Here is a 21,987-nt window from a genome sequence, read left to right as displayed (position 1 = left end):
ACAATCTTCCTGATGGTCTGGCGCCATGCACATGGTCAGCTGTGTCCAAAACTGAGGTTTATTTTTAGCCAACGGTGTAGCATCAATGCATCTCAAAGGAATAGGACTCTGCAAAGGCTGCAAGGGGAAACCACAACGTCTGGCAAATTCTAAGTCCATTAAGTTTAGAGCGGCGCCTGAATCCACAAATGCCATGACAGAAAATGACGATAATGAGCAGATCAGGGTCACAGATAACAGAAATTTAGGTTGTACAGTACTGATGGTAACAGAACTAGCGATTCTCTTGGTACGCTTAGGGCAATCAGAAATAACATGAGCAGAATCGCCGCAGTAAAAACACAACCTATTCTGACGTCTGAATCCTTGTCATTCAGCTCTAGACACAATCCTATCACACTGCATAGACTCAGGACTCCGCTCGGAAGACAATGCCATAGTGCGCACTGCTCTGCGCTCGCGCAAGCGCCGATCAATCTGAATGGCCAGAGACATAGAATCACTCAGACCAGCGGGTGTGAGAAACCCCACCATAACATCTTTAACGGATTCAGAAAGACCCTTTCTGAAGATTGCCGCCAAGGCATCCTCATTCCATTTAGTCAGTACAGACCATTTTCTAAACTTCTGGAAATATGATTCTGCCGCTTCTTGACCCTGAGACAGGGCCAACAAGGTCTTCTCAGCATGATCCACTGAATTAGGTTCGTCATACAATAACCCAAGCGCCTGAAAAAAGGTGTCTACATTAAGCAACGCCGGATTCCCAGGTTCCAGGGCAAATGCCCAATCCTGGGGGTCACCACGCAGCAGACATATAACAATTTTAACCTGCTGGATGGGATCACCAGAGGAACGAGGTTTCAGAGCAAAAAAACAGTTTACAGTTATTTTTAAAGCTCAGAAATTTGGACCTATCCCCAAAAAACAAATCAGGAGTTGGAATTCTAGGCTCTAAAACCGGAGTCTGAACGATATAATCTGAAATACCCTGTACTCTAGCAGCAAGTTGATCCACACGAGAAGCCAATCCCTGAACATCCATACCAGCGCTGAACTCCTGAGCCACCCAGAGGTAAAGAGGGAAGAAAAAAAAACACAACAGACTGCAGTAAAAAAAATGGCTCAGCACTTTCCTTCCCTTCTTCTGAGATGAGGTTAACTCATTGTTGGCCAGTTGTACTGTTATGATCTAGTGGCCTAAGAGCAGCATGAGACGTACTCTGGAGAAGGTGGTACCTGTACTGACCGCAGACCCTGAACTTAACACCGCAACTAGAAGTAGCCGTGGAATGTACCTAGCGCTCCCTAGACATCTCGACACAGCTGGAGGACTAATTACCCCTAGAGATAGAAAAGGGAAAACTATCTTGCCTCAGAGAAAATCCCCAAAAGATAGGCAGCCCCCCACAAATATTGACTGTGAGAGGAGAGGGAAAAAACATACACAGACTGAAATGAGAATTTAGCAAAGGAGGCCACTTCTAGCTAAATAGAAAGGATAGGACAGAGTACTATGCGGTCAGTATAAAAACACTAGAAAAATATCCACCACAGAAAATACAAAATCTCCACAGCTAACTAAAGATATGGAGGGTATATCTGCATCTCCAGAGATCCCAGCTTGGCTAAATAAATCCTTATACAGACCAAGCTGGACAAGACAAAACATAGAAAAGAACTGAACAACAAGGCCACAGAATGTGGACAGCAAAATCAAGGCCAGAACTTATCTTTGTAGAAATGAACTGCAAAGCAGAAGAGACCAGGCAGGGATGTGAATCCTCCAGGAACAATGGACAACTGGCACTGACTAAAGGGTGAAGCAAGACTAAATAGCCCAGTCAAAATTGCACAAAGTGAACACACCTGATAAATGCTGTAATTCAGAGACAGCAGCGCTACCACTTACAACCACCGGAGGGAGCCCAAGAGCAGAATTCACAACATTAACCACACTGGAGAAGTTGGCAATGAAACGGCGATAAAAATTAGCACAGCCCAAAAATTTCTGAAGGCTCTTCACGGATGTGGGCTGGATCCTATCATGAATGGCCTGAACCTTAACCGGATCCATTTCTATAGATGAGGGAGAAAAAATGAAGCCCAAAAAAGAAATCTTCTGTACTCCAAAGAGGCACTTAGACCCCTTCACAAACATGGCATTATCACGAAGGATCTGAAATACCATCCTGACTTGTTTCACAAGAGACTCCCAATCATCTGAAAAAATCAAAATATCATCCAAATATACAATCATGAATTTATCAAGATAATTCTGAAATATATCATGCATGAAGGACTGAAACACAGATGGAGCATTAGAGAGTCCGAATGGCATCACAAGGTATTCAAAATGGCCTTCGGGCGTATTAAACACAGTTTTCCATTCGACACCCTGCTTAATACGAACAAGATTATATGCCCCTCGAAGGTCAATCTTAGTAAACCAACTAGCCCCCTTAATCCTAGCAAACAGATCAGAAAGCAAAGGCAAAGGGTATTGGAATTTGACCGTGATCTTATTCAAGAGGCGATAATCAATACAGGGTCTCAAGGAGCGATCTTTTTTGGCAACAAAAAAAAAACCTGCTCCCAATGGTGAAGAAGATGGCCGAATATGCCCCTTCTCCAAGGACTCCTTAACATAGCTCCGCATGGCGGTATGTTCTGGCACAGACAGGTTGAAAAGTCGGCCCTTAGGGAACTTACAGCCTGGAATCAAATCAATAGCACAATCACAGTCCCTATGCGGTGGAAGGGAACTGGACTTGGGCTCATTGAATACATCCTGGAAATCTGACAAAAACTCAGGAATTTCAGAAGAGGGGGAGGAGGCAATTGACATCAAAGGAACGTCACCATGAACCCCCTGACAACCCCAACTAGTTACAGACATAGATTTCAAATCTAATACCGGATTATGCACCTGTAACCATGGGAAACTCAGCACAATAGCATCATGTAAATTATGCAACACCAGTGTCACGCCGCCGCCTCCTGCAACCGCTCATACTTACTTGTTCCCGGCGTCTCGGCACGATTCTCCTGCAGCTTCCTCCCTCCGGCGCTCACTACCGGCCTCTGCTGGCCGTCGCACGCGCGCACACGATAGATTCTCTTCTATGCGCGCACACCTGTAACCTGCCGGCTCCTTCTGCCTGTTCCTCTCTATCGTCCTGGAGGTTTCCCCTGACCGGAAGTAAGGCGCTGCATAACTATTTCTTCCTCCCGGTCTCTCTCTCCTGTGCCTGTTGTTCACTTGTATTCCCCTTGTGCTCCAGGCCGCACGTCCGTGCATCTACTTGCTGATTGTATTTACTGCTTTTCTCTCCGCAGAACCTTTCGGTATCTATAGCCCTGGTACTTCCTGTGTTCCCGCAGTTCCTGTCTCTCCGCAGTACCAGGTCTCCCAGTTTCTTCCGTCGCTTTCCTGTTACTGTGCTTCCGTAATCTTTGCCGCTTCAGTCCCTGCCCTCCTCTTGCTCCAAGCCACCCAGTGGCACCTGTGTCTCCCCTCAGCTCCCGTAGTCCCTGTCCCCCTGCTGTCCCCGTGTCTCCAGACCTGTGTCCCTGTATACTCCGTCAGTCCTTTGTCTCGTCCGTTCCCGTCTACCCTTGTTTCTGGTTTTCTCCGTCCCTTCTTCCTTTTCCCCTCCTTGGTCCCTCCGGCTTCCGTGGCGATAGTCCCTCGCCCTAACTCTCCCTGTATAGGGGGAGGTCCATCTGGCCAGCTCGCCCGTGAGGGGATCGTCATCACGGTCTAGCGGGTCCACTCTTTCCTTCTTGGTCCCTGACAGTAACAACAGGCCATGGACCCCGCTGGTGTCGTCACAACTCAGAAGGAACTACTCTTCTTACGCGAAAACCAGACCAGGATCATGTCCTTCCTTAAGAACATGGAATCTCGTCTTGCGGCTCTACAGTCCTCTGATCCCGGTAATGCTTCGCAGCTGGCAGCGCTTCAGCAGGAGCTAGGCCAACAACGAGACACTCAGTCTCATATTTTGAATTTTATGGCCTCAGTAGATAATCGGCTTCTTTCTCTCCAAAATGCTGCCGCCGTTCCAGTTCAGGCCTCCACTCCCCAACCTTCGCCCCGTTTGGCTAGGCCTCCTCGGTATGCAGGGGATCCAAAATTATGCCGCGGATTTCTCAATCAATGTCAACTGCATTTTGAATTGTCTCCGCTTCTCTATCCCACCGACCGAGCTAAGGTAGCTTTCGTTGTTTCCCATCTGGAGGGCGAGGCTCTGGCGTGGGTTAATCCCCTCTGGGAACGAGACGATCCGCTGGTCACTCAACTCGCTCCTTTTTTGGAGACCTTTCGCAAAGTATTTGACGAACCTGGCCGTCTGGTTTTAACCACAGAGTCCCTCTTTAACCTTCACCAGGGTACTCTTTCCGTAGCCCAGTATGCCATTCGTTTTAGGACGCTGTCCTCAGATTTGGGCTGGAACAACGAGGCTCTGGTCCGTGCTTTCTGGCGTGGGTTGTCCTCTCGGATCAAGGATGAGTTGGCAGGTCGAGATACCCCCACCTCTCTGGACGATCTAATCTCTCTGGCTATACGCATTGATTTGCGTTTTCAGGAGCGCTCCCGCGAGGTCGTCAAAGAGAGGAGACTTCCTCGCCTGTCTACTCCAACTCGTGGGTCTGCTTTTCCCTCTGCTGCTCCGGCTACTTCCACATCTTCGCCTGAACCCATGCAGGTTGATCGCCTCAAGTCTGCCGAGCAACGCCGCAAAGAAAGACTTGCACAGGGTCTTTGTTTTTATTGTGGTAGTGCTTCTCACCTTCTACGTTCCTGTCCTCTGAAGCCGGGAAACTCCTCCGCCTAGGACAGGTAAGAGAGGTCTTCCTAGGTAATGATGAATCCTCTCCTCCTCTGATTCTGTCCGTTATTTTGCATTTGGGTTCCAGTCGTTTTTCTCTTGATGCTTATGTTGATTCTGGAGCAGCCGGAAACTTTGTTCAACTTGAAGTAGTGAACAGACTTGGGATACCTGTTAGACCCTTGGAGACTCCTAGACATATAGCTTCTGTCGATGGTCAGCTTTTGCGGGAGACCGTCAACTTGGTTACGGAGGAGGTTGAACTTCAGATTGGAGCTCTACACCGTGAGAAATTGTTTTTTTTTGTCTTGCCCTCGTTGTCTCATTCCTTTCTTCTAGGTCTTCCTTGGCTAAGAAATCATGAACCCACCCTGGACTGGCGAACAGGCGACATTTTACGTTGGGGACAGTCCTGTCAGAATAGATGCCTGCTCACCATCAAGCCTACTAGAGTCTTCCGTTCCATTCCGGAATCGGTGGACCTTCCTTCAGCTTATCGCTCCTTTTCAGATGTGTTCAATAAGAAGGAGGCAGAGATCCTACCACCACATCGTCCTTACGACTGCCCGATTGATTTGGTTCCTGGTTCTTCTCCCCCTAGAGGTCGCATTTATCCACTGTCGCCAACTGAAACTTTAGCCATGACTGAGTACATCCAGGAGAATCTGGCCAGAGGCTTTATTCGAAAGTCTTCCTCTCCAGCTGGAGCTGGGTTTTTTTTTGTTAAAAAGAAGGATGGATCCCTTTGTCCATGCATTGACTACCGGGGTCTCAATTCCATCACTATCAAGAACAAGTACCCTCTCCCACTAATTCCAGAGCTTTTTGACCGTTTGCGGGGGGAGCGAATTTTTACTAAACTAGACCTTCGAGGGGCCTATAATTTGGTCCGCATTCGCTCCGGAGACGAGTGGAAGACTGCGTTCAATACCAGGGATGGTCATTACGAGTATTTGGTTATGCCCTTCGGCTTATGCAACGCTCCTGCAGTCTTCCAAGAGTTCGTGAATGACGTCTTTCGGGACCTCCTTTACACTTGTGTAGTAGTGTACCTGGACGATATTCTCGTGTTTTCTCTAGATTTGTCCACCCACAGGAGGGATGTCCGGCAAGTACTTCTGCGCTTGAGAGAGAATCGGCTTTATGCCAAACTTGAGAAGTGCATCTTCGAGCAATCATCTCTACCGTTCCTGGGTTTCCTAATTTCCGATGCCGGTCTGCGTATAGATCCTGAAAAGGTTTCCGCTGTGCTCAATTGGTCTCGTCCTCATGGAGTTAAGGCTATCCAGCACTTTCTCGGATTTGCTAACTATTATCGACAGTTTATCCCTCACTTCTCCTCCTTATCGGCTCCCATCTCCTCCATGACTCGTAAGGGTGCCAACCCTCACCTTTGGTCCTCTGAGGCTGAAGAGGCTTTCCAATCCCTCAAGCAAGCCTTTGCCTCTGCGCCAATTCTTCATCGTCCAGTTGCCAGTAAACCCTTCGTCCTTGAGGTTGATGCTTCAGCCATCGGAGCCGGAGCTGTGCTGTCTCAAAAATCTTCTTCTGGTCACCTTGTACCATGTGGTTTCTTTTCCAAGATTTTTTCCTCTCCTGAAAGGAATTATTCCATCGGAGATAAGGAGCTATTGGCCATTAAATTGGCACTGGAGGAGTGGCGATATCTCTTAGAGAGAGCTTTACATCGTTTTGTGATATACACGGACCACAAGAACCTGGCTTACATTCATTCAGCGCTAAGACTAAATCCGCGACAGGCCAGGTGGGCCTTGTTCTTCCTTCGGTTTGATTTTGAACTTCGTTTTCTTCCTGGCAATAAAAATTCCAAAGCCGACGCTCTCTCCAGGTTGTTTCTTTCAGAGGATGTTGAGGAGAGGCCTGCGCACATCATCGATCCTGCCAGAATCATCCCAGTCGCTCCGGTCTCTTTCTCATCTTTGCCTCCGGGTAAAACCTTCGTCACCGAGGAGAACAGGAGACGCGTCTTACTTTGGGGTCATGCTTCCAAACTAGCTGGACATGTTGGTTTTAAGAAGACCTTACATTTGATTTCTCGTTACTATTGGTGGCCTACCCTGTCTAAAGACATTCAGAGTTTCGTCGTGTCTTGCCCTTCCTGTGCCAAGAATAAGAGTCCTAGACAATTGCCTTCCGGTCTTCTCCACCCTCTGCCGGTGCCTTCTTCTCCGTGGCAACATCTGTCTATGGATTTCATTACGGACTTGCCTAGTTCCTCAGGTTGCTCCATTATCTTTCTGGTCATGGATCGCTTTTCCAAAATGGCTCATTTTATCGCTCTCTCAGGTTTACCTTCAGCTCCAGAATTGGCAAAAATTTTTGTTCATCATGTTTTTCGTCTTCATGGTCTTCCTCAACATATTGTCTCAGATCGTGGAGTTCAATTCGTCGCCCGATTCTGGAGATCCCTCTGCAAGTCTCTGAATATCTCGCTTGACTTTTCCTCGGCCTATCATCCACAATCCAATGGCCAAGTGGAACGTACAAATCAGACATTGATGACCTATCTTCGTCATTTCACTAATGCCCATCAGAATGACTGGTCGGACTTACTCCCGTGGGCCGAATTCTCCTACAATAACCATCCCAGCGAATCTTCTAGCAAGTCTCCATTTTTTGTCGTCTTTGGTCAACATCCTGGTCTTCCTCTACCGGTCCCTCCTGTCTCTACTGTACCAGCGGCAGATCTTCTGTCTAGAGAGTTCTCCAGGGTCTGGCAGGAGACTAAGTCTGCTCTAGAATTAGCTCAATCTCGGATGAAAAAACATGCTGATAAGAGGCGTCTTGATTCTCCCATATTTCATCCTGGGGATAAGGTCTGGGTCTCTTCCAAATTCATTCGCCTTAAAATCCCTTCTCATAAACTGGGTCCCCGTTACATCGGTCCCTTCCAAGTTTTGACTCGCATTAATGATGTTTCTTATAAGCTTAAATTACCTGCCTCTCTTCGTATTTCTAAGTCTTTTCATGTCTCTCTCCTCAAACCTGCAGTGTTTAATCAGTTTCATGCTGCTTCTCTTTGTTCTCCTTCGCCTGTTTCTGCTGATGATATCTTTGAGGTCAGGGACATTCTTACCATGAAAAAACGCAGGGGAAAAACTTTGTTTTTGGTGGACTGGAAGGGTTTTGGTCCTGAGGAGAGGTCCTGGGAGCCCCTAGAGAATATTCAGGCTCCTCGGATTTTGTCCAGATTTCTCTCTAGCCTTAGGAAGAGGGGAGGTAAAGACGGGGGTACTGTCACGCCGCCGCCTCCTGCAACCGCTCATACTTACCTGTTCCCGGCGTCTCGGCGCAATTCTCCTGCAGCTTCCTCCCTCCGGCGCTCACTACCGGCCTCTGCTGGCCGTCGCACGCGCGCACACGATAGATTCTCTTCTATGCGCGCACACCTGTAACCTGCCGGCTCCTTCTGCCTGTTCCTCTCTATCGTCCTGGAGGTTTCCCCTGACCCGGAAGTAAGGCGCTGCATAACTATTTCTTCCTCCAGGTCTCTCTCTCCTGTGCCTGTTGTTCACTTGTATTCCCCTTGTGCTCCAGGCCGCACGTCCGTGCATCTACTTGCTGATTGTATTTCCTGCTTTTCTCTCCACAGAACCTTTCGGTATCTATAGCCCTGGTACTTCCTGTGTTCCCGCAGTTCCTGTCTCTCCGCAGTACCAGGTCTCCCAGTTTCTTCCGTCGCTTTCCTGTTACTGTGCTTCCGTAATCTTTGCCGCTTCAGTCCCTGCCCTCCTCTTGCTCCAAGCCACCCAGTGGCACCTGTGTCTCCCCTCAGCTCCCGTAGTCCCTGTCCCCCTGCTGTCCCCGTGTCTCCAGACCTGTGTCCCTGTATACTCCGTCAGTCCTTTGTCTCATCCGTTCCCGTCTACCCTTGTTTCTGGTTTTCTCCGTCCCTTCTTCCTTTTCCCCTCCTTGGTCCCTCCGGCTTCCGTGGCGATAGTCCCTCGCGGTCCTGCCCCTAACTCTCCCTGTATAGGGGGAGGTCCATCTGGCCAGCTCGCCCGTGAGGGGATCGTCGTCACGGTCTAGTGGGTCCACTCTTTCCTTCTTGGTACCTGACAACCAGAAATTGACAATCTTCCTGATGGTCTGGCGCCATGCACATGGTCAGCTGTGTCCAAAACTGAGGTTTATTTTTAGCCAACGGTGTAGCATCAATGCCCCTCAAAGGAATAGGACTCTGCAAAGGCTGCAAGGGGAAACCACAATGTCTGGCAAATTCTAAGTCCATTAAGTTTAGAGCGGCGCCTGAATCCACAAATGCCATGACAGAAAATGACGATAATGAGCAGATCAGGGTCACAGATAACAGAAATTTAGGTTGTACAGTACTGATGGTAACAGAACTAGCGATTCTCTTGGTACGCTTAGGGCAATCAGAAATAACATGAGCAGAATCGCCGCAGTAAAAACACAACCTATTCTGACGTCTGAATCCTTGTCATTCAGCTCTAGACACAATCCTATCACACTGCATAGACTCAGGACTCCGCTCGGAAGACAATGCCATAGTGCGCACTGCTCTGCGCTCGCACAAGCGCCGATCAATCTGAATGGCCAGAGACATAGAATCACTCAGACCAGCGGGCGTGGGAAACCCCACCATAACATCTTTAACGGATTCAGAAAGACCCTTTCTGAAGATTGCCGCCAAGGCATCCTCATTCCATTTAGTCAGTACAGACCATTTTCTAAACTTCTGGAAATATGATTCTGCCGCTTCTTGACCCTGAGACAGGGCCAACAAGGTCTTCTCAGCATGATCCACTGAATTAGGTTCGTCATACAATAACCCAAGCGCCTGAAAAAAGGTGTCTACATTAAGCAACGCCGGATTCCCACGTTCCAGGGCAAATGCCCAATCCTGGGGGTCACCACGCAGCAGAGATATAACAATTTTAACCTGCTGGATGGGATCACCAGAGGAACGAGGTTTCAGAGCAAAAAAACAGTTTACAGTTATTTTTAAAGCTCAGAAATTTGGACCTATTCCCAAAAAACAAATCAGGAGTTGGAATTCTAGGCTCTAAAACCGGAGTCTGAACGATATAATCGGAAATACCCTGTACTCTAGCAGCAAGTTGATCCACACGAGAAGCCAATCCCTGAACATCCATACCAGCGCTGAACTCCTGAGCCACCCAGAGGTAAAGAGGGAAGAAAAAAAAACACAACAGACTGCAGTAAATAAAATGGCTCAGCACTTTCCTTCCCTTCTTCTGAGATGAGGTTAACTCATTGTTGGCCAGTTGTACTGTTATGATCTGGTGGCCTAAGAGCAGCATGAGACGTACTCTGGAGAAGGTGGTACCTGTACTGACCGCAGACCCTGAACTTAACACCGCAACTAGAAGTAGCCGTGGAATGTACCTAGCGCTCCCTAGACATCTCGACACAGCTGGAGGACTAATTACCCCTAGAGATAGAAAAGGGAAAACTATCTTGCCTCAGAGAAAATCCCCAAAAGATAGGCAGCCCCCCACAAATATTGACTGTGAGAGGAGAGGGAAAAAACATACACAGACTGAAATGAGAATTTAGCAAAGGAGGCCACTTCTAGCTAAATAGAAAGGATAGGACAGAGTACTATGCGGTCAGTATTAAAACACTAGAAAATATCCACCAAGAAAATACAAAATCTCCACAGCTAACTAAAGATATGGAGGGTATATCTGCATCTCCAGAGATACCAGCTTGGCTAAACAAATCCTTATACAGACCAAGCTGGACAAGACAAAAACATGGAAAAGAACTGAACAATAAGGCCACAGCATATGGACAGCAAAAATCAAGGCCAGAACTTATCTTTGAAGAAATGAACTGCAAAGCAGAAGAGACCAGGCAGGGATGTGAATCCTCCAGGAACAATGGACAACTGGCACTGACTAAAGGGTGAAGCAAGACTAAATAGCCCAGTCAAAATTGCAAAAAGTGAACACACCTGATAAATGCTGTGATTCAGAGACAGCAGCGCTACCACTTACAACCACCGGAGGGAGCCCAAGAGCAGAATTCACAACAATCTGCATCTCCAGAGATACCAGCTTGGCTAAACAAATCCTTATACTGACCAAGCTGGACAAGACAAAAAACATGGAAAAGAACTGAACAATAAGGCCACAGATGTGGACAGCAAAAAAAATCAAGGCCAGAACTTATCTTTGTTGAAAAGAACTGCAAAGCAAGAGAGACCAGGCAGAGATGTGAAACCTCCAGGAACAATGGACAACTGGCACTGACTAAAGGGTGAAGCAAGACTAAATAGCCCAGTCAGATTTGCAGAAAGTGAACACACCTGATAAATGCAGCGATTCAGAGACAGCAGCGCTACCACTTACAACCACCGGAGGGAGCCCAAGAGCAGAATTCACAACAGTTCACTTTCAATTTGCTCCAATTAGGCCTCAGCCTGCACTCTGCTCCTCCTGCTGTCCCTGGGCTCCAACACCGCCAGTTGCTGCCCGGAAGTGCTGTTTGCACAGTCAACACTTGCTGCCGTGTTATTGGGTTTCAGTAACGTCAGCTGATCCCCAGCTGTGTATCCGGCAATGTATCCTGCAACCGCCACGCTGACACAACAACAGATATTAAACTGCCTCGAGTGCAGGCTTCGGCCTACACTCTGCTCCTCCTACTGACCATGGGGTCCAACACCGCCAGTTGCTGCCCGGAAGTGCTGTTTGCACAGTCAACACTTGCTGCCGTGTTATTGGGTTTCAGTAACGTCAGCTGATCCCCAGCTGTGTATCCGGCAATGTATCCTGCGACCGCCACGCTGACACAACAACAGATATTAAACTGCCTCGAGTGCAGGCTTCGGCCTACACTCTGCTCCTCCTGCATTCCCTGGGCTCTAACACCGCCAGTTGGTGCTCGGAAGTGCTGTCTGCACAGAGAAAAACACTTGCTCCTGTGTTTGTGGGGTTCAGTAACGTCAGCTGCTCCCCAGATGTGTATCCGGCAATTTGTCCTGCGACCGCCATGCTGACATAACAACAGATATTAAACTGCCTCGAGTGCAGGCTTCGGCCTACACTTTGCTCCTCCTGCATTCCCTGGGTTCCAACACCGCCAGTTGCTAAACGGAAGTGCTGTTTGCACAGAAAAAAACACTTGCTCCCGTGTTAGTGGGGTTCAGTAATGCCAGCTGCGCCCCTGCTGTGTTGTGGCAATAACTCTACCCTGCTCCTCCTGCTGTCCCTGGGCTCCAACACTGCTAGTTGCTGCTCAGAAGTGTCTTTGGCACAGGTACCCCCTCCTGTCCAGCCCGGTTACAGCACACCAGCTGTTTCCGGGTAGTGTCAAGGTCACTTGGCCTCCAATACCTTGTCCTGTCGGGTTGAGGTCAGGTTAGCCGACTCCATGGTGCCTGCAGTTTAGGTTCTTCCTTTGTGGGCTGCGGGAACTGGCAATCAAGTCTGGTTCGGTAGTGCCAATAGGACAAGCTCCCCCTGTAGGACTGTGTATTTTCGGTAACCACGGCCAGCTCGCAGCCTAGCTACTTTTGTTTTTCCTGTGGACCTTCTTCTGCCTATCAGAGTTCCAGAACCATTAGCTGGTTCTTAAGAAGACAATCTTGAATAGGTCCCCCTGGTTCCAGTACCATCAGCTGGTTCTGGGCAGAGCCTTTGGCTTAGGTGCCTCCTTCTGGGTATCCGAGTTCCACCAACATCAGGTGGTCCTTGGTAGTGCTTTCTGGCACGGGTACCTCCTGCTTAGTAACCGGGTTCCAGTAACGTCAGCTGGTCCGCGGTAGTTCCATTGGCTCTTGTACCTTCGGCTACCCATCCGGGTTCCAGTACCGTCAGCTGGTTCTCGGCAGTGTCTTTTGCTCTAGTACCTTCTGCTCCCCATCCTGGTTCCAGTACCGTCAGCTGGTTCCGGGCAGAGCCTTTGGCTTAGGTGCCTCCTTCTGGGTATCCGAGTTCCACCAATGTAAGCTGGTCCTTGGTAGTTCCATTGGCTCTTGGACCTTCGGGTAGCCATCCGGGTTCCAGTACCGTCAGCTGGTTCTCGGCATTTCCCAGCCTTCTTGTACCTTCTGCTACATTTCCAAGTTCAAGACCCTAAAGACGACGACCCTGAAGACCACCCCTAAGATGACGACGACCCCAGAGACGATGACCCCCGAGACGACGACCCTGGAGACGACGACCCTGAAGAGCACCCCGAAGACGACGACCCTGGAGACCGAGAAGCAGAAGAACAAGAAGTTGCAGAACAAAGAGCAGAAGAACTTTAAGCATAATAAGACTAAACATCAGAGCAAAAGATATTATCTAAATTATAATCAGAAGAAGACTAAGCAGTGTATGGGGGTGAGTCCGTTCCTCCTCGTGGTGCCCCTGGAAAAAGCCTGCTGCTGCAGGCCTAACTGAATGCGGACAAATCCTGTTGTTGTAACTCTTTTGTGACAGGCAGAATCAGCAGGTGTAATCTTCAAACTTTTATAGATAACAACTACAGGAATGCCTGTCACAAATAAGAATATGATGAAGTAGAATATAAAGAAGAATAATAGTTGAATAAAAAGAATATGAAGAATGTAACAAAAAAGAATAATAGGTAGATGATGAAGAAGAAGATGAATAAGGTGAAGAAGAAGTTGATGTAAAAGATGCTGCTGCTGAGGATGATGAAGAAGAAAGTGTCGGAGAAGTAAAAAAGAAGGTGAAGAGCATGGAATTAGTGAAACATCAATATCTGACCAAATATAAAAAATCTTAACATAGTCAATATCTTTGTAACTCCGAACGTCTTAAAAAAAACTTAATTCCTGCTATTCCATTTGATTGGGCTAACCCTCTATGCCTTTAATGTCTCCTCCACCTCCCCCAATACATCCTACATTATTCTTAGTTGTTTTCCTTCATGTAGAATGAACCTACAAGGAAAGAAAGGGTTTATTTTAATTCCGATATTTTGGTCCCATTGACTTGCATTGGTATCGGGTATCGGGTATCCGTATCGGCGATATCCAATATTTTTTGAATATCGGCTGATCCAATACTTTTGGATATCGGAAGGTATCGCTCAACACTAGTCATAGCGCTTTTCCAGAGACGTTGTACTACCAGGAATGTAGAAACCTCTCTTATTTCCATTAACAGATGATGGATCTGAGGGGATACTTGCTTTTTTTTTGTATTGAGGTGAAGTTTTTATTGGAACATTTTATATGATGTTTGCGATCACATTTATCTGGCACTCTATGCTGAGTACCTTCATCAGGGTTTCCATCTTAATGAGGCAGCAGAGTTATTCTGGACTCAGTCTGGTCTCTGTTCAGCACTGTATTTCTTTTTAGAAGCACACAAAACTGTGGTGGACCACACTTTTATGTACACCTAAAGAAACAGACACCATCAGAACATAGGCTAGACAACATCCAAAGTGACTTAATTTGCCTCGCTATAGGGAATCTTCCACCAAGGGTTCCATCTGAATCAAGCATTTCAGAGATTTATACGGAAATCTCGGTGTAAGACCTCAGCATAGAGGGCAGGATAAAAGTGAGTCAAGTCTTACTGCGATTCTTTGGAGGCAGAATGAACAAATCAAAAGCATTTGAATAACTGTTTTTTAATAACTAATTTATATTTTATGCCGTTCCTCATGTTTAGATGAATTTATTCTTTGGCTGTGATTACAGCAATACCAGATTTATCTTTTTTATGTTTGAGTACTGTCACACACTAAAACATAGTACAGGACAAGACGTGCACTCTCACTAGTGTTGGTGCAGACTGAACTTGGAGGGATACTCCAGAATATAGTCCTATGTAACAACAGTCGCACTCAATAAGGAGAGTTCTTCTGAATTTTGTTAGTCAAAAAACGTGGTTTCTTTATTGTGAACAAACACCAAAATAAAGGTATCACCGCAGTGTTTCAAGGTAACGTTTCGACCCACAGGGTCTTTCTCAAACCTTACTGAAACAGAAAACAAAGTATACAAGGTATCACAAAACATGAACAAGTAACATATAGTATTTACAAAATTAATATATAGTATTTACAAAATTAATATGTACAAATACAAGGTCCCTATCTATTTGAAATATGTGTTATGTCGCCATGAAGGTCGACAGGAAGACAGCATTGCAGGACCCAACAAGATACTTGAGGAGATACATTGGTGAGAAACATCAGGGTAGTCCTCGGACGTAGTCATGGAAATGAGGAAACAATGGAATATCTGTGCGGCACAAGCTGCAGAAGCGGGGCGTACTGCAGGAATAATATCATACAGAAACCAAGACTATGGTAAAATCAACCAGTATTCTAGATAAACAATATAATATGAGTATAATGGTCAGGCAGGCAGAAATAGTATCGGACAAACATAATGCCATAATGCAGTGATATAGGTGAGGGTATGAGATACCCAGGTGGTGGATGCTAGTAGGGGCAAGAAAATTACAGAGGCAGGAAACTGAGGCAGGAAACTGACCTTTAAATAGTAGATACCGAGCAGAGGGCACATATCCCTGGAGAGGTGCAGGAGTCCCGTTAGGGGCTATGGGAAAGAATGCCACAGTGGTGAATATGATGTTGGAGGCTATGAGTACAAAGCAGGGGAAAGGAGAGAACAGCGGATACAATTACCTGTGGCTAGAGAGTGACTGGCGTCTGCGGTGGTGGTGTGTGTGGGACCCGGAAAAGAGGCGCCTTTTGTGCCGGGCGGCAGGAAGTGCGGGGCATGGGGTGCGCAGGCGCACTGTGCAGTGCGCAGAGAGAGGTCTGGAACGCTTGGAAAAGACGAGCCAAGTTGCGCATGCGCAGTGTGCACAAAGGGCGAGGGGCGGGGATCACAGTGGTAATCGTCTGCGCAGGAGCGCAGAGTAGCGGTGAGACATGGATTGTAAATGAGAATGATGTGTAAGAGGACACAGAGTGCCATACTCCCCATGAAGAGATAGCTTGGTATGATGAGGAGAAACGAAAGGTCTCAGGCATAATGTGCTGGGAGCGCTGGTGGTACATAGTAACGAAACAGGAAAAGAGCCTGCTGGGGGCTGGCTGTATGTGACCTAGTGTGCAGGACTTGAAACATTGGGCAGGAACTATATGTAGAGGAAACTATAACCTTGTATACAACGGAGAGAATGTGTGTAAAAAATGGATGAAATGGAAAATTAGATGAAATGAAAAAATAAGATGAAATGAAAAAATAATAATCAAATAATGAAGCTAGAGGGAACTGAAACAATGGGAAAACAATGCAACAACATACTGCTGAAAATAAAAATGCAGTAGAAAATGATGAACATTATGAAAAATAAACAATAATAAAAATAATGATAATAAAATAAGGATGATCAAAAAGTAATAAAATAATAAAATAGAAATAAATTAGAAATAAATAAAAATAGAAATAAAAAAATAAAAAAATAAAAAAATAGAGAAAAAAAATGTAAAAATAAAGAATGAAAAAATACAATAAATGATGGAAAATACTAATAAATGAAAAAATGGGAAGAAAAGGGATTTATAGAAAGATATATGTAGAAACAAAATGTAAATGAATAAAAGGAAAAATTAAAATAGAAAAAAACGTAATGAGAGATGAAAATTGAAAAAGAAGAATAATATTAAGAATAAAATAAAATAAAGATAAAAATAAAAGTAAAAATAAAAATAAAAATAAAAATAAAAATAATAAAAATAAAAATAAAAAATAAATAAATATAAAATAAAAATGAAAATAAATTGGAAAAAATTAGAAAAATTTGGAAAAAATATAACTGCACAATGTACCATACTCACCCTACGGGGAAGGCAGAGGACTAGTGTGTCTGGAAAAATAAAGTAAAGTTTAGTTGAAAGGAAAAAAGGATCGTTTATCCACCACCTGTATGGGTATAAAAGTCAAAATTCAATGACTGTAATCAAAATTCCATTACAGTAATACAAGTATGGTTACTTGAATGTGAGGTCCAGTTCTCGGTTAAGGCCTCTTGGAGCCAGTGTTTGAAGGGTATAAATCCAGTAGGCCTCTCTTTCCTTCAATCGTTTGATGTGATCTCCCCCTCTTCGAGGCCTCTCAACGTGCTCAATCACTTGCACTCTCAGTTGCGAGACACTGTGGTTCGCACTGATGAAGTGGTGGGGAACTGGTAACCAGGTTTTTTTGCAGCGTATGGTGGACTTGTGACAAGAAATTCTGTCACGTAGATGCTGGGTGGTCTCACCCACATAAAGTAAACCACACGGGCATTTTATGAGATAAACAACATAGTTGGTATCACATGTGTAGAATCCTTTGATGTTGTAGTATCTACCGGTGTGGGGGTGGGTGATTCTTTCCCCTTTGATGATGTTGGAGCAACATGCACAGTTGAGGCACGGGAATGTACCACGACGTTCTGTGCCAAGAAAGGTCTGTTTAGGGACCCTAGAGAAACTCCCTATGTCCGCTCTAACTAGGCTATCTCTGATGTTCTGTGGGCGTCGTTTACACATGAGTGCAGGGGTCTGGAAGGCTTCAACACTGGGGTAGGATTTGGTCAAGATAGACCAATGTTTATGGATGATGGTGTAGATTTTTGGCATTATAGGATGATGTGTATGAACGAATGTAACCCTTTCTTTGGTAGGGGCAGTAGGTGATATTGATTGAGGTACAGTGGCTCTAGCCTTCTCTTTAGTAAGGAGTTCCTGAGGATATTGTCTGTTTCTAAATTTATTGGCCATCTCATCTAGGCGGGTAGAAATGAGATTAGTGTCGGATACTATCCTCTTGATTCGTGCGAACTGAGAGCGAGGTAAACTGTTTTTAGTTGAGGAGGGGTGACAACTGGTATAGTGGAATAAGTTGTTGGTATCAGTGGGTTTTGTGAAAATATCGGTGGAAAGGGTACCCATGTCATTTTTAATCACCAAGGTGTCCAGAAATGAAATCTGTGTCACATGCCAATTTAGAGTAAATTGTAATTCCGGCCTTATGGAATTGAGTACCTCAGTGAAAGATAAAAGGTCCTCAGAAGACCCCACCCATAGGCAAAAAATGTCATCTATGAAGCGTAGCCAACATTTGCTGTTTTGTTGGAAAAGGGTATTGGTGTAGACATATGATTGCTCGAAGTTATCCATATAAATATTGGCGTAAGCGGGCGCCACGTTGGCGCCCATGGCGGTCCCGCGTGTTTGTAGGTAAAACTGATCCCCGAATAGGAAATAGTTCTCCCTCAAAACAATGGATAAAAGGTCAAGGCATAGTTGGGTGGAGTTATTGCTGAGGTTGGATGATTGGAGGAGTTCTGCGACAGCGGTGATACCCAAGTTGTGGTCTATAGAGGTGTATAAACTCTTGACATCGAACGTTGCCAGAATACAATCAGAGGGTATGTTGGTAATCTGGCTAATGGAATGGAGAAAATGGCCCGTGTCCAAAATAAAAGATTGAGTTTTCTTAGTTAGTGGTGTAAGTATCTTTTCCAGAAAGACAGAAATTGGAGCTAGAATGGAATCCGTCGAGGCCACTATTGGGCGGCCGGGGGGATTTACTAAGGACTTGTGGACTTTGGGCAGAGTGTAAAAGACTGGGGTGACCGGATTTTGATTTACCAAGAAGGTGGCAGTTTTAGAGTCAATAGTGTTCGAAGCTACGTATTTAGATAAGATCTGTTGTATTCTAGACCTGATTGTAAGTACCGGATCATGAGGGATGGGTAAATACGTGGTAGTGTCAGACAGTTGGCGACGGATTTCTTTAACGTAATCAGTGTGGTTCTGGATGACAATAGCACCGCCCTTGTCGGCGGGTTTTACAACAATATGTTTATTTTCCTGAAGGGACTTAATTGCTTGTTTCTCAATGGGTGAGATGTTGTTGCTTGTCGGGTCCCCCACACACACCACCACCGCAGACGCCAGTCACTCTCTAGCTACAGGTAATTGTATCCGCTGTTCTCTCCTTTCCCCTGCTTTGTACTCATAGCCTCCAACATCATATTCACCACTGTGGCATTCTTTCCCATAGCCCCTAACGGGACTCCTGCACTTCTCCAGGGATATGTGCCCTCTGCTCGGTATCTACTATTTAAAGGTCAGTTTCCTGCCTCAGTTTCCTGCCTCTGTCATTTTCTTGCCCCTACCAGCATCCACCACCTGGGTATCTCATACCCTCACCTATATCACTGCATTATGGCATTATGTTTGTCCGATACTATTTCTGCCTGCCTGACCATTATACTCATATTATATTGTTTATCTAGAATACTGGTTGATTTTACCATAGTCTTGGTTTCTGTATGATATTATTCCTGCAGTACGCCCCGCTTCTGCAGCTTGTGCCGCACAGATATTCCATTGTTTCCTCATTTCCATGACTACGTCCGAGGACTACCCTGATGTTTCTCACCAATGTATCTCCTCAAGTATCTTGTTGGGTCCTGCAATGCTGTCTTCCTGTCGACCTTCATGGCGACATAACACATATTTCAAATAGATAGGGACCTTGTATTTGTACATATTAATTTTGTAAATACTATATATTAATTTTGTAAATACTATATGTTACTTGTTCATGTTTTGTGATACCTTGTATACTTTGTTTTCTGTTTCAGTAAGGTTTGAGAAAGACCCTGTGGGTCGAAACGTTACCTTGAAACACTGCGGTGATACCTTTATTTTGGTGTTTGTTCACAATAAAGAAACCACGTTTTTTGGACACACTAAAACATGTTTTTTTTCAAAAACTATTTTTTTCATTGCCATATTTTGAGATATAATTTTTTCATATTTCTGTCGATAGAGTGAGAGTTTTTATTGGTACCATTTTCGGGCACATGACATTTTTTGATTGCTTTCTATTCTGATTTTTGGGAGGCAGAATGAGCAAAAACAAACAGGATTTTTTATGCAATTCTGCTTGTGGTAAAATTTATCATTTGAGTAAGTATAATTACAGCAATACCACATTTATATTATTATTTATGTTTTGACACTTTTACCAAAAAGAAAAACTATTTTATAGAAAAAATAATTATTTTTGCATCGCTTTACTCTGCGAGCTACATTTGTTTTTTTGTCCGCTGATGGAGCTGTGTGATGGCTTGCTTTTTGCAGGATAAGATGATGTTTTCAGAAATACCATTTTTATTTACATTTGTCTTTTTAATCTCATTTTATTCCACTTTTTGTCAGTGATATGTTGACCGATGCACAGTGACACCATCTGCAGCAAGTTGATGCTGCAGCTCTCTGGAGGTGGTCTGAGGATTGTCCTTGACTGATCTCACCATTCTTCTTCTCTGCCTTTCTGATGTTTTTCTTGGCCTGCCACTTCTGGCCTTAACAAGAATTGTACCTGTGTTCTTCCATTTCCTTACTATGTTCCTCACAGTGGAATTTGACAGGTTAAATCTCTGAGACGGCTTTTTGTATCCTTCCCCTGAACAACTATGTTGAATAATCTTTGTTTTCAGATCATTTGACAGTTGTTTTGAGGAGCCCATGATGCCACTCTTCAGTGGAGACTCAAACAGGAGAACAACTTGCAAGTGGCCACTTTAAGTAGCTTTTCTCATGATTGCATACACCTGGCTATGAAGTTCAAAGCTCAATGAAGTTACAAAACCAAAAAAAGTGCTTTAGTAAGTCAGTAAAAAGTAGGTAGGAGTATTTTACACAAGAAAATGATAAGGGTGCCCATACTTATGCACCTGTCAAATTTTGTTTGAATGCAGATTGCACATTTTCTGTTAGTACAATAAACCTCATTTCAAGGCAGAAACATTATTGTGTCCAACAGTTATTAGATATATGAAACTGAAATAGCTGTTGCAAAAAAAACAATTTTATAAAACATTAAGCTTAAGATTAATAGGGGTGCCCAAACTTTTTCATATAACTGTATGTATATACAGTACAGACCAAAGGTTTGGACACGCCTTCTCATTTAAAGATATATATATACAGTACAGACCAAAGGTTTGGACACGCCTTCTCATTTAAAGATTTTTCTGTATTTTCATGACTATGAAAATTGTACATTCACACTGAAGGCATCAAAACTATGAATTAACACATGTGGAATTATATACTTAATAAAAAAGTGTGAAACAACTGAAAATATGTCTTATATTCTGGGTTCTTCAAAGTAGCCACCTTTTGCTTTGATGACTGCTTTGCACACTCTTGGCATACTCTTGATGAGCTTCAAGAGGTAGTCACCGGGAATGGTCTTCCAACAATCTTGAAGGAGTTCCCAGAGATGCCTAGCACTTGTTGGCCTTTGTGCCTTCACTCTGCGGTCCAGCTCACCCCAAACCATCTCGATTGGGTTCAGGTCTGGTGACTGTGGAGGCCAGGTCATCTGGCGTAGCACCCCATCACTTTCCTTCTTGGTCAAATAGCCCTTACACAGCCTGGAGGTGTGTTTGGGGTTATTGTCCTGTTGAAAAATAAATGATGGTCCAACTAAACGCAAACTGGATGGAATAGCATGCCGCTGCAAGATGCTGTGGTAGCCATGCTGGTTCAGTATGCCTTCAATTTTGAATAAATCCCCAACAGTGTCACCAGCAAAGCACCCTCACACCATCACACCTCCTCCTCCTCCATGCTTCACGGTGGGAACCAGGCATCCATCCATTCCGGAAACAGTCCATCCGTTCACCTTTTCTGCATCGCACAAAGACACGGTGGTTGGAACCAAAGATCTCAAATTTGGACTCATCAGACCAAAGCACAGATTTCCACTGGTCTAATGTCCATTCCTTGTGTTCTTTAGCCCAAACAAGTCTCTTCTGCTTGTTGCCTGTCCTTAGCAGTGGTTTCCTAGCAGCTATTTTACCATGAAGGCCTGCTGCATAAAGTCTCTTCTTCAACAGTTGTTGTAGAGATGTGTCTGCTGCTAGAAATCTGTGTGGCATTGACCTGGTCTCTAATCTGAGCTGCTGTTTACCTGCGATTTCTGAGGCTGGTTACTCGGATAAACTTATCCACAGAAGCAGAGGTGACTCTTGGTCTTCCTTTCCTGGGGCGGTCCTCATGTGAGCCAGTTTCTTTGTAGCGCTTGATGGTTTTTTCCACTGCACTTGGGGACACTTTCAAAGTTTTCCAAATTTTTCGGACTAACTGACCTTCATTTCTTAAAGTAATGATGGCCACTCGTTTTTCTTTA

This window comes from Ranitomeya variabilis, chromosome 3, assembly GCF_051348905.1.
Source record: "Ranitomeya variabilis isolate aRanVar5 chromosome 3, aRanVar5.hap1, whole genome shotgun sequence".
Classification (NCBI taxonomy): Eukaryota; Metazoa; Chordata; class Amphibia; order Anura; family Dendrobatidae; genus Ranitomeya; species Ranitomeya variabilis.
This window is presented reverse-complemented; position numbering follows the sequence as displayed.